A 12,104-nucleotide genomic window follows, 5' to 3' on the forward strand; every position below is an offset into this window, starting at 1 on the left:
AGGAAGCCTGGCGTGCTGCAGCCCATGGGGTCACAAAGAATTGGACACAGCTTAGTGACTGAACAACTATAGGAAAGACAGCTTGATTTAATCCCAAGAGTGTCTCACTCCAAAACAGCACATCTTTCTGCCTCCTGAACACTTAACAAACAAAACACTGGGGTTTTGTTTGTCTGTTTTGGTTGGCAGGATTTTAGTTCCTGGACCAGGGATTGAACCCAGGCCCCAGCAGTGAAAGCACCAAGTCCTAATCACTGGCCACCAGGGAATCCCCTTTCACCATATTCTTCTTCTTCCTCTTCTTCCCCTTCTCCTTCTGTTTTCCCTCCTGAATACTTAACATCACTCCACTGAGTCTTCAGACAACTCGGGATCCCCGCCTGTTACTAGAATGTCCATTTCACACACAAGGGAACTGAGACTCAAGAATGAACGGGGGTCCCTTAGAAGAACAGACCCTGCTGTCCCAAGTTGAGGGAAGCATTCAGAAACCCCCAATTCTGATTTCAAAGAACAAGCCAGAGGACGAGGAAGAGGGGCGGGGAGGAGGCAGCCTGCGGTTGAACGGCTCTATCTGCCCATCAGAATGTTTCCTGGGGGTCCCGCCAGGAATTCAGGCCTGTGGGCCCCACTGGGAGTCCTGCCAATGAAGCCAGGGCCCTGGACGCCTTTGATCCTTCCCCCCTGTCCATCCCTCCCCTGATGTAATCCTGCCTCACAGCCCTGAGGTCTAATTTGTGATATCCCAGCGGTGGCCCCCAGGGCACCAGGCAAGTAGGGGACTTTGAAGGCCTGGCAATGCTGATAGGGAATTCCATGTTCTGGGAGAGAAAAGAGAATCAGGATCAGTCACCTACTAGTCCAAGATATGACAATTCAAGTATCATATCTGCCTACTCATTAGCTCTCTGTATATTCCGTCTTTTTCCTTGTAAAAGGAAACCTGTGTCTTCGGGTTTCTGTTTCTCTTTGCAGGTACAACCGGGTATTTCTGACCCTCTCCTGGCTCCTTTCCCCTGTATTATCTGTGTGGGGGTAATTCTCTCTGTCTCTCTCTCCTTTTTTTCCCTCTCCTTTCCTCTCTGTCCTTCTTTCTCCTGTGTTTCTTTCTCTCTGTGTCTGGGTGTGTCTCTCTCATCTCCTTCTGTCTTTGCACTCTTTCCACCTCTGCCTCTCCTTCTCCCCCTGTGATCTATCTGCCCCCTTCGATGTCTCCCAGGAAAGCCCAGTTACTCCACAAAACCATTTAGCAGAGGAAACAGCAGCAGTCAAGGAAACAAGGCTCAGGCAGGGAAGATTCACCCTAACTCAGAGCCACAGTGGATGGGTGAACCTGTCCAAAGCCTCAGTCCCCTTCTGTCCATCACTAAGGACGAGACTGGCATCACAGAGGACCCAGGTCACTTCAAGTATCTGAACGTGGTATTAGGAGAGAAAAATACTGCTGATGGGGAGATTCCCGGGAGGTTTGCTATGTGGGGGGTGAAGAGCCTCCACTCTCCCTGAGAACCTTCCAGACACGCTAATCAATTTCCAGTTCACTCTTCCAACATTACTGGGGGCTGCCAAGCCCACACTCACAGATTGATCTCCATTGCCAGGTTTCCCACCAGTTATCACAGCCAAAACTGTCCCCTTGGTGAAATCTTGGAGCGCGTCTACATTTTGAAACTCTGTGAACCAAACGAATGCACACACACGATGCACCAGGGTCTTCCGGCCACAGCCCCGTCCCTGCCTTCAACACACACCATTTAACCTATCAAGCCTCTGCATTTATTGAGCTATTTCATTAACCTTCTTTCATCTAAACTTCTCAACAGATCAGTGACTAGGATTCATCCTCTTTCTATAAACTGAAATGTCAGAAAACTGGGATTCGGACAAACACAGTGATTTGTCCAAGGTGACACAGCCTTGTGTCACCAAGGTAGGCATCTCTTTTCACATGTAGGAAAGACAACTGGAAATTCACCTGAGCTTTGTTTTTGCTTTTTTTTTCCCCTGACCCCTCCACTCACGGACCAATCACCTCAGAGCTGGATTTTGCTTCCAGGCCAAGCATACTGGGTTATTTAGCTTTCAGAACCTATACCAGTGCAAAAACATAATTTCTCTTCTCTAGAAAACTACTTCTCTTTTATTTTGGCTTGGGAAATGCTGTTTTCTCCTTCATTTAGGGGCAGGAGACATTCCGGATATTTAACTTTTGGAAGGCAAATTTGGTATACGGATTGTTTTCTGCCTTATTAAACTTTTCAGAAACTGTATCTCTCTTAAACAGCCTGTGGGGGCTCAGCTGCCACCCCGTCTCCACCCCCCCCACCCCCAAGGACCCTCTGCATCAGCCCACACGTTCCAGCATCCCATCTGCCAGAGGCCGAAGCCAAAACACATCCCAGGGAAAAAGCCGGAGAGGAAGGGGCGAGGCGGAGAGAGAGATGTCTAATCATCGCCCAACCTTTGAAAAGTATCCTGAGCAAATCGAGTTTGTCTAAGATTCATCCAGCATTTAACATTTAATGGGAGCTGATCCGTTCAACATACCACATGCCGCGGGTAAATGGATCCTTCCCCTTTAAGGGTCTGTTGACGTTAGGTGAAGGAGAAAAACAGTTGTTATGATTCAGAAACTCAGGATGAACCCAATTAATCAATGCTGAGATGATTTGAATCATGTGGCAAATGCTTGGTCACCTCTCTGATATCCTACCCCCGTCCCTGGGAAGACGCAGACATGATTGATGTCACCTGTGACCACTACGTCTCCAGGCCAGACCACCGCCCCCACCCCCCTTCCCAAACCCGGCAGACAGAGAAACAAATTAGATCCAAAGACCCGGGATCAGTTTCAGAGGGGACAGGCCTCCGGTTGGGGAGGGGGTGGTCTCTGGGGGGTGCCTGGACTGGTCTGTCTGTCACAGGCGGGCAGAAGATAGAGGCCAGACCATATGGGGGTGGCGGAGGGAGGCACGCTCAGGGATGGGGTGGTCAGGGCCTCCGAGCCTGGAGCACGCCTGTATCTTTGAGGGCTTTAAAAAAAATTTTTTTTTAGTGTAAAAATAATTGCTCAGGCTTCCCCTGCCTCTTAGAATTACATTCAGGCGTGTCTGCCCTGAGCCTCAACTGGGAGGAAATGGGGTTCACGAGGAAGGGTAGGAGAGAGTGCTCATCAGAGTTATTTCGATTGCTTTGAAAGTTTCTGCCTGTTACACACACACACACACACACACACACACACACACTTGCCTTTTCCCTGGTAGCCTCTGTTGATACAAATCTGCCCTCATTGATATGAATCTCCAGCCAGGTCAGCTCTACATGCCCATTGTCACCCCCACTATTGTTCTTAATTCCTTTTTTTTTTGTAGCCACACCTCAAGGCATGTGGGATCTTAGTGCCTAGACCAGTGATCAAACCCCAACCCTGTGCAGTGGAAGCGCAGAGTCCTAACCACTGCACCACCAGGGAATTCCCATCCCCAGTTTTTACATCAGCCTCCTTTCCTTTCTTCCTCCCCTAGGAGACAATGGACCATAGGGAAGGGGCTTCTTCTACATTCTTAGATGCCTTGGTCTCTAAAATCAGACCCATATATTCTCGAGGGATTCCTGTCTACACTCAGGCACACATACATCCAAATCACTTCTGGGGTTTATAAACTAACCAGGAGACCTGGTTGTCTCTTCCCCTCTTTTTCTATCTCATTATTCATTCTTTTTTTTTTTTTTTGCCGCACCTCAAGGCATACAGGATCCTCATTCCCTGACCAGAGCATGGACCCCGTGCCTCTTGAGTGGAAGTGCACAGTCCTAACCTCTAGTCCACCAGGGAAGTCCCTGCTTATTCATTCTTTTTGTTCTTTCCTCTCCTCTTTGTCTTTTATGTCCCCCTTCCTCCCCTACCACCTTACTTTTATTCATTCCACAAACATTTCCAGACCACTGTGGGCACCTCCAGGGGCTACTGGGAAGATGAGGAGATAAGGTCCCTACCTTTGGAGTGTGCAGGAGAGACGCGAAGATAAAAGAGTAGGGGTGCCCCATTTCCTCATTTTTCTCACCTTCTCCCCAAAGTCTGTGCCGCAGCAGAGTTTATCAGCACCTCCAATCCCGTGTCTGGATCTGACCTCAGAGTCTTTCCTGATGCCAGCCTTCGATGGGGAGCACCGCCCCTGAATCCCTGTGGATAATTCACTTTTCCTTCCTGAGATGTCTCCCCATGATGTCTTCTGGAACCTTCTAGTCATCGTCCAGCTCTTCTTTCTGCCAAGTCACTGGAAATACAAGACAACCAGAACCTCACTTACCTTGTCCAGACTGGATCCCAGGGATCCAGCCCCTAGCTCGGTGTGTAGGTGGTCCAAACACCTGCTGAATAAACAGCATGAGGAGGGCTGCACCGGCTTTCCACTCGACATTACCTGACTGGCTCTACAGTGTGCTCATTTTTCTAAACAAATAATTACATTTAGTCTCCTTCCAGAAAGCCTTTCACATTGTTTACAATGCAGATTCCCAGGCCCCTAAAGAGGTGGATTCCTTAACCCAGGGGTGGGGCCCTGGGAACCATCCCAGGGAACTCTGATGCAGGCCCTCCTCAGACCACCCTTTGAGACGCTCTACGGTGGACAGTGGGGAGCCATTGAAGGTGTAGGAGAAAGAGCAGGACTTGGCAGGTTTTAAGAAGGTCCTGGTGACTGCAGTCTAGCAGATGAAGCAGCAGACGTGGGTGGAGGTGGGGGGAGATAATTACGAGATGGAAGTTCTAGAACTCTCTTGAGCGCTTAGGGGCAAAAATCTTCTTAGAAGGGGGTTTAGGGCACTCAGAGCATATTTATTTGGGGGTATTTGAGGAGAACTCACATGGGATTTCCAGGAGGCTTCCCGGGTTTCTTTCACCTCTGCCTGGGAAAAAAGGCCATTAAAATCCAGAAACAGGCAGGTCTCAAGTGGCGAACTGGCCGAATTCTTGAAGAAAGTTCAAGAAAGGAAAGATGGGCCCCCCTTTCCTTCTTCATTTCCTGCCCCCCTCCATTTCCGAAAGCCCCTTAGCAGCACCCCACACCTCCCCCTGCAGCAGCCCCCACCCCAACCTGTAGGGTCTGGAGGGACCAGGCTCCCAGCTTCTGCCCTCCCAGGGTTCTCAGAACAGCATCTGGCCGCGGACCCTGGGCTCTGGCCGGCGGCATCTGTTTGCAATGTTTGAGTCAGTAGTTTTATTTCTGCTCGGCGGTATAATATAAACTATCCTGTTACACGGCAGGCAAACTGGGCGCGGAGCCGGCTGCTCTGTAGTCCTGCAGCGGGACCAGAGCAGAGCTTAAATGAGCTGGTGGGCTCGGGCAAGGCCCCTGGAGCAGCCCAGAGGAAATGGCTGGTCTTTGGAAAGTTCTCCCCAGGCTGGGCCTCTGCCGTTGGAATCCCAGGGCAGTTGCTGGCTGACCCCGGAAATCTGCACCACCCACGACACCCATACTCGCAAGCACACACAAATCTCCCCCTCTTGCCCACTTCCTGAGGCTGCAGAGATAGGCTACAGCTATCTGCTCCAGGGGTGGATATTAGCCAAAAGCTTGACTTCTGCTCTTTTGTTTCGTTTTGTTTTGTTTGGCCTTACCTCGAGGCATGCAGGATCTTAGTTCCCCAACCAGGGATCAAACTGGAGCCCCTGCAGCCACAGCACAGTATCTTAACCACTGGATTTCCAGGTAAGTCAAAAGCTTGACTTCTGGAGTCAGCCTGCCTTGGCATGAATTCTTCCGGCCATACTATTTCAGGCACAAGCTTTCACCTCCCCGGGTCTCAGTTTCTGCATCTGTACGATGGGACTCACGATCATCCCTTCCACGTAATGGGGCTGTTTTGAGCAGTATCTGCAAAGCACTTGGCAAAGCACCCTGGTGTAGTGGGCACTCAATAAACATTTTCTGTTACCCAATCAAATCTGCCTCCAATGTCAGAGACCCATTCAATCACTATTCAATCACTAGGACGTATGAAGTGGAATGAAAAGAAAGACCCAACCAGCACTGGAAGCAGGCACTGGGTTTGATCATTACCCTCAGCCCAGCTGGACGGATGTGCACGCCCTCCCGAGATGCTGGGGCAAGTACCGGGTTGGCCAAAAAGTTGGTTTGGGTTTTTCCATGCCATCTTACGGGAAGACTCACATGAACTTTTGGGCCAATCCAATGTAAAAGGCAATCCAACTTCTCCCCCACTTCCCCCAGGATCCCCTTTGGGGGAGGGAGTGCTCCCAACTTGGGAGGAGACAATCTCCTATGTCTGACTTCCCCCAGAGAAGCAGATATGGGGGGCAGTCCTGAGACTTGATGCAGGGACAGGACCCTCAGTCCTCTGAATCCCTGTATCAGTGGGGAGGCTTTGGGGATGAAGAAAGAATCTATACTCTGGGAGGGGCTTCCCAGGTAGTTCAGTGGTAAAGAATTCACCTGTCATACAGGAGATGCAGGTTCAATCCCTGGGTTGAGAAGATCCCCTGGAGAAAGAAACGGCAATCCACCCCAGTATTCTTGCTAGGGAATTCCTGTGGACAGAGGAGCCTGGCGAGCTACAGTCCACAGGGTCGCAGAAGAGTCAGACATGACTGAGGGATTACACAACACCGAACATACCTGGGGAGGCCCCTCACCTGGACTAAGGCGGGTGCTATTAGCCCTGATGGCAGTGGGGGGCTGGACCTCTCTACCACACCACAGACTTGACCCTGGGCATTTCCAAAGACAGAGGGACAGTCCCCGTGCCCAGGGCCCCAGCAGCCTCCCTGGCACAGTTGTCTACAGAGGAAGACTGAGAGATCCCTTTCATCGTCTTATTTTTCTATCTTTCGTGTTTAGTTGCATCCAACTCTACAACCTCAAGGACTGCAGCCCACCAGGCTCTTCTGTCCATGGGATTTTTCAGGCAAGGATTCTGGAGTGGGTTGCTATTTCCTCCTCCATTTTCTTTCTTTAATAAAAATTTTCCTACTCCATTTTCTATCTTTAATGCTGAGTCTAACACTTTGCATGTAACAGATTCTCAACAAATATTGAATGTGAATTCACATGTGTATGCTGCAGTGAGTATTGTGTGTGTGTGTGTGTCTGGTGAGCTTCCAGGAGGGTATGTGCAAACATATATGATGAAGATGCTTGTATCTTGGGAAGGTTGCATGACCCTGTTCACACGCGTGTGTGCAGGCAAGGGTGTCCCTGAAGCTGGACATAAAGTCCCTTGAGGGCCTGAGGAGTGTCCCCAAGACCCTGCCTAGGGACAGACACACCCTCAGATGCCCACCCCAGAGGTGGCAGGATGACATTTAAAAATCGAAGATGGGGTGTGCTGGGGTTGGCAGGTCATTTAAACCATTGACAGAAAACACTTTATCTGGAAAAGAAACTAACCCCTAAAGACCCTTATGCTGGGACCTGGAGGGGGCAAATGTCCCCTGACCCTGGACCAATCAGGCCAGGACAGCCAAGGACCACTGCACAGTAGACCTCAGATCCCTGCAGCCAAGGTGAATGTGCGTCAGTGTGGTTTTCTGTCCCCTGTTGGCTACAAGTCTCATCGACCAGTTGGATCATCGGTCTCTGCTCGGTTTCTGTGTGTCTTTCTCTCTTTGTCTCTCCAGGTCTGTTTGTTTCTCCCACTCACAATGTCTGTCTATCTCTGTATCAATTCTGGGTCTTTATTTTCTCTCTACTGTCTCTCTCCCTGCCTCTCTTGGTTTAGGCTTCCTTCTCAGTCTCTCCAAGTCTATTTCTCCGTCTCTCCCTCCCTGAGTCTTTCTCCTCTCTGCTTTCTCTCTACCCAGTGAAGGAAATGGCAACCCAGTCCAGTGTTCTTGCCTGGAGAATCCCAGGGACGGGGGAGCCTGGTGGGCTGCCGTCTATGGGGTCGCACAGAGTCGGACACGACTGAAGCGACTTAGCAGCAGCAGCAGCAGCAGCAGCAGCAGTGTTTCTCTATATGCGTCAGTATTCTTCCGCGTGTTTCTCCTTCCATCCACCACCCTCCCAGCCTGCCTCCCTCTCTCCTCTGGGCATTTCTCTCTCCTGATCTCGGTGCGTCCATCTCTGCCCCCTCAGCCTGGGTCTCTCTTCTGTGTGGGTTTGTGTCTCTGCATCTCCCTGCGCCCCCCGCCCCTCCCCCGCGCCTCCCTGGGAACCCGCCCCACCACGCGCGCCTGCGGATCGTCACTCAGCGGCCCTGCCCGATCCAGCGCACGGGGCCCCTTTGTTCGCAGCTCCCTCCTCCTACACTCCCCCCACCCCCGCAACGCCCTTCAGGCCCTGCTTTCCCTTGCTTCTTCCCAGTCCAGGCAAGCTGGGCCATCTCTCCAGCCCATGATGCGGAAAAATGCGCCGCCGCCCCGGGAGCGCCAGGGCACAGGGAAGCTGAGTCTGGACCACCCCGACGACACCATTGTGGGGGAAAGGGGGCGCCACGAAGGAGACACCCCACCACCACCGCTTCCTCTGCCCCAGTCCCTCGGTACAGGGAAGCGGGGAAAGGCTAGTTCCAGGCCTTCTTAGGCAGGATCCCACCCTTGAGTCCAACCCTGACTCCATCCCTGATTGGAGTGGCCTTGACCAAGCAGAGCCCCTCTCTAGGTCTGTAAAATAATACCCCAGGCTTCATCTGACTCTAACTGAAGGCACAATGGTTTTATCCACGGCCACCTGCCCCTGCCTCCAGCCTCTCTCGGTGGAGTGTCTGGTTCCCCGTGTTCAGTTCAGTTCAGTTGCTCAGTCGTGTCCGACTCTTTGCGACCCCATGAACTGCAGCACGCCAGGCCTCCCTTTCCATCACCAACTCCCGGAGTTCACTCAGACTCACGTCCATGGAGTCAGTGATGCCATCCAGCCATCTCATCCTCTGTCATCCCCTTCTCCTCCTGCCCCCAATCCCTCCCAGCATCAGAGTCTTTTCCAATGAGTCAACTCTTCGCATGAGGTGGCCAAAGTACTGGAGTTTCAGCTTTAGCATCATTTCTTCCAAAGAAATCCCAGGGCTGATCTCCTTCAGAATGGACTGGTTGGATCTCCTTGCAGTCCAACCGTGTAGTTGATCCATTGACCGAAACCTGCATCCCAGGATCCTCGCATCAGCTGGGTCCTCAGGCTGCCTCTATCTGCCTCCCTAGGCACTAGCACCCACCTTTAGCACACACCTTATCCTCCCAGCTCCTGGAACAGAATAGGAAAGTCTGAGATCTCTGTAATGAAATACTCTGCTGCCCCAGGGAGTCACCAGGAATGGATATACCAACGTAAATCAGCCCCCAAAGCAGCCATCAGCACATTTCTGGAGCTGTGGATCACAGCCTAAGGAATAGCCCTCGATCCGGGAACAACCCACTTCCTGGGGCTGTTCTGTGCCCCAGGTGTCTTTGGGTGTCTGTGATCAAATCAAGGATAATCCAGTTCAGTGTCAGATTTAGGGCAAGGAGATGGGAATTCTCTCCTTTGTCACAGTGCCTACTCCCTCAACTTCCTCTCTCTGCCCTTTTTTTTTTTTTTTAATCTTTTGGCTGCCCTGCATGGCATGTGGGATCTTAGTTCCCCAACCAGGGATGGAACTCTCGGCCCCTGCATTGGAAGCTCAGAGTCTTAACCACTGGACTGCTGGGGAAGTCCGTCTGCCCTCTATTTTTACCTGTCTGTCTCTGGGCCACTTACTGGCTGAGCACCTTGAGCAAGTGTCTTCACGTCTCTGACTCTCAATGGTATAAAGTAAATTGCAATACAGCTGACTTACTGTGCTGCTAGAAAAAGTGTAGCCCTAGCACTAACACTAATAATAGAAAGAAGAAGGGGGAGGAGGGGAGGCTGAGGAGAGGAGGGGTGTACCATGTCTATGTGGGCCTTAAACAAGTATTCACATAAGTCACTCTGGCTGGATATATATGCAGGCATTAGCACACACAGCTACTGGGTCTTAGAGACACTTCAGGCCAAAGTTAATTACTCCAGTCCAGACCTTCACTCTCCAGCCACGCCCTGCACCCCCCCCCCGCCGCCCCCCCCCCCCCACCACCCTTGGCTCAGTGGTCCCAAGGGCAGGAGGCCTCAGAGGAATCCCATCACTGGGATTAAAACCCACTTCTCCTGTAGAAGCCCATATAGTCCATCCTTGGGCTGTGATCAAGAAGCCTTTGGGGAACCGCCCTTGTGGTGCAGTAGTTAAGACCCCATGCTTCCAATGTAGGGGACATATGTTCAATTTCTGGATGGGGAACTGAAGTCCCACATGCTGCATGATGAAGCCAAAAATTAAAAAAAAAGAAGAAGAAGCCTTTGGGCTGTCAAAGAGCATTTCTTCAGGCATCCAGGGAGCACCCCACTGCCACCCCCTCTCCAAAAGCATGGGGAGCCTGCTTTCCTAGAACCCTGGGATTGGGAACTCCATCTGCTTGGTCCTGAATCTGTTTTTTGGTTGTGACCTGATAAGTATCTACGAATATTATGATCACCGATGACTCAGCAATTGTACACTCTAACCCTTGTACCGCCATGATTTTGCAGTTGGAGTAACTGAGGCCCAGAGAAGTTGAGCAATTTCCACAAAGTCACACAGTAGGCTGAGGACAAAAGGGAAAACCCAGGTCTGTCTCAGGCCCTTCCCTTGCTTCCTCCCTCAGGGCTGTGGCAGGCGCCGTGGCGTGGGAGGGAGATGCTGAGCCCCAGAACCAGGGGGTTCCACCTCTGTTTGCCCTCCTGACTCGATGTGGAATTGTAGGACATCCTCCACCCCTCTCCAGGCCTGTTTCCCCACCTGGATGCCGGCTGCACCAACTGTCCTGAGATCCTCTCATTCTGTGCTGTAGCTCATTTCAGATAAAATCAGAGCCTGCTTCCACCAGAATATGCCACATTTACATGAAGTGAGTCCCCACTAACAGCCTCCTCCCTACTGGAGGGTGTCTAAAGCCGGGAATTTACTGGCTGTGTGACTCTGAAAAAATGACTTAACTTCTCTGTGCCTTTTAAAGGGACTAGAACCATATATTATGCACAGCATAGTAAGTGCTCAATAAACAACGTCTGGTATCATTATTTTTACTCTGATTATCGACACCTGATCTCTGCTTCCCTTACTTTCAACGTCTAGACCTCCAGCCCTCAGCTGCCTCCACCACCAGCTCAGTCCTTGGACTACAGAGAGGTAGGTGAGAGACCGTGGGTGGAGAGCCCGCAGTGTAGACTTGTGCCGCTGGCTAAGTGCCCAGAGCCACGGCTGTGCACCCTAGTGGTGACCACCTTTGAAGTTACTCCTTTACGTAACCCTTGTTCCACCCCCATCCTCCTGTTTGCCTCCGCGTGACCCTGGGGAGGAAAATGCAGCCCAGGGACAGTAATCCTGGGATTTCTTTCATGTGACTCAGAAGAGAGCTGGGAAAGGCTCTCCCAGAGGCAGGATACTGATGGTTAGGAGTGCCTGCCTCTGAGTTCAACTCCTGACTCTGGTCTCCCTTGGTATGTGACTTGGGGCTGGTGACAACGTCTCTGTGCCATGACACTTTACTGTCATGTGTTAAGAACATAGTTCATATAGTCACTGTGAGAAACATTTGGGAGAAATGAAAAAGCAGTGGCTTAGAACGGTGCCCTGCACAAAATAGGTACTTAACAAAGGAAGGGCGGTTGTCGTAAGGGCAGTTACTGATGTAAGCCGTAAATCCAGAGAAGTATTGTTATGCAAAGGGTTCATTCAAACTAAAACTTGAATCCCAACAGGGTGGGATGGGAAACCAACCTCAGCCTCAGTTTTCCTCATCTGTAAAGTGGGGATAATCCCGCCTTGCCAGGAAACCAGATGAAAATTGAAACTAGGCTGTTAACAGAGAGAAGGTGCCAGTTTCCATCACCGCATCCCTAATCCCTGTGCACCTCCTCTATCTTCACTCCCAAGACTTCGAATATGGATTGGGGGTGTTTACACACACACGCCACATCAAAAAAAAGAGGGGCCCCGGGGCCAGTTTTTCGAATATTTCCCTTCTCCCAGTCCATCCTTACCAACCATCAATCGGAAGGCGTCTGCTGAAGGGCTCCAACCCAGCGGAACTCTCGGGGTAACCGCCTCCGCCTGCC

General features: G+C 51.3%; 1 long non-coding RNA gene across 3 annotated transcripts in view; it reads right to left on the reverse strand.

Annotated features, from left to right (window-relative positions):
* LOC133228883 (uncharacterized) overlaps positions 1 to 10,002 on the reverse strand; it is a 155,990-nt gene extending 145,988 nt beyond the window's left edge. Inside the window, exons 1-3 of one of the 3 annotated variants that reach the window (XR_009730404.1) lie at positions 5,097 to 10,002; positions 4,867 to 4,908; positions 3,997 to 4,277 (exon numbers count right to left, since the gene is read on the reverse strand). This is a non-coding gene — a long non-coding RNA (uncharacterized LOC133228883). Of the gene's footprint in view, positions 1 to 3,996; positions 4,278 to 4,866; positions 4,972 to 5,096 lie in introns of all 3 variants that reach the window. The other 2 variants (XR_009730403.1, XR_009730402.1) reach the window with 2 other exon arrangements.
* Positions 10,003 to 12,104: the final 2,102 nt, after the last annotated feature.

The sequence above is a fragment of the Bos javanicus genome, chromosome 17 (genome assembly GCF_032452875.1).
Source record: "Bos javanicus breed banteng chromosome 17, ARS-OSU_banteng_1.0, whole genome shotgun sequence".
Classification (NCBI taxonomy): Eukaryota; Metazoa; Chordata; class Mammalia; order Artiodactyla; family Bovidae; genus Bos; species Bos javanicus.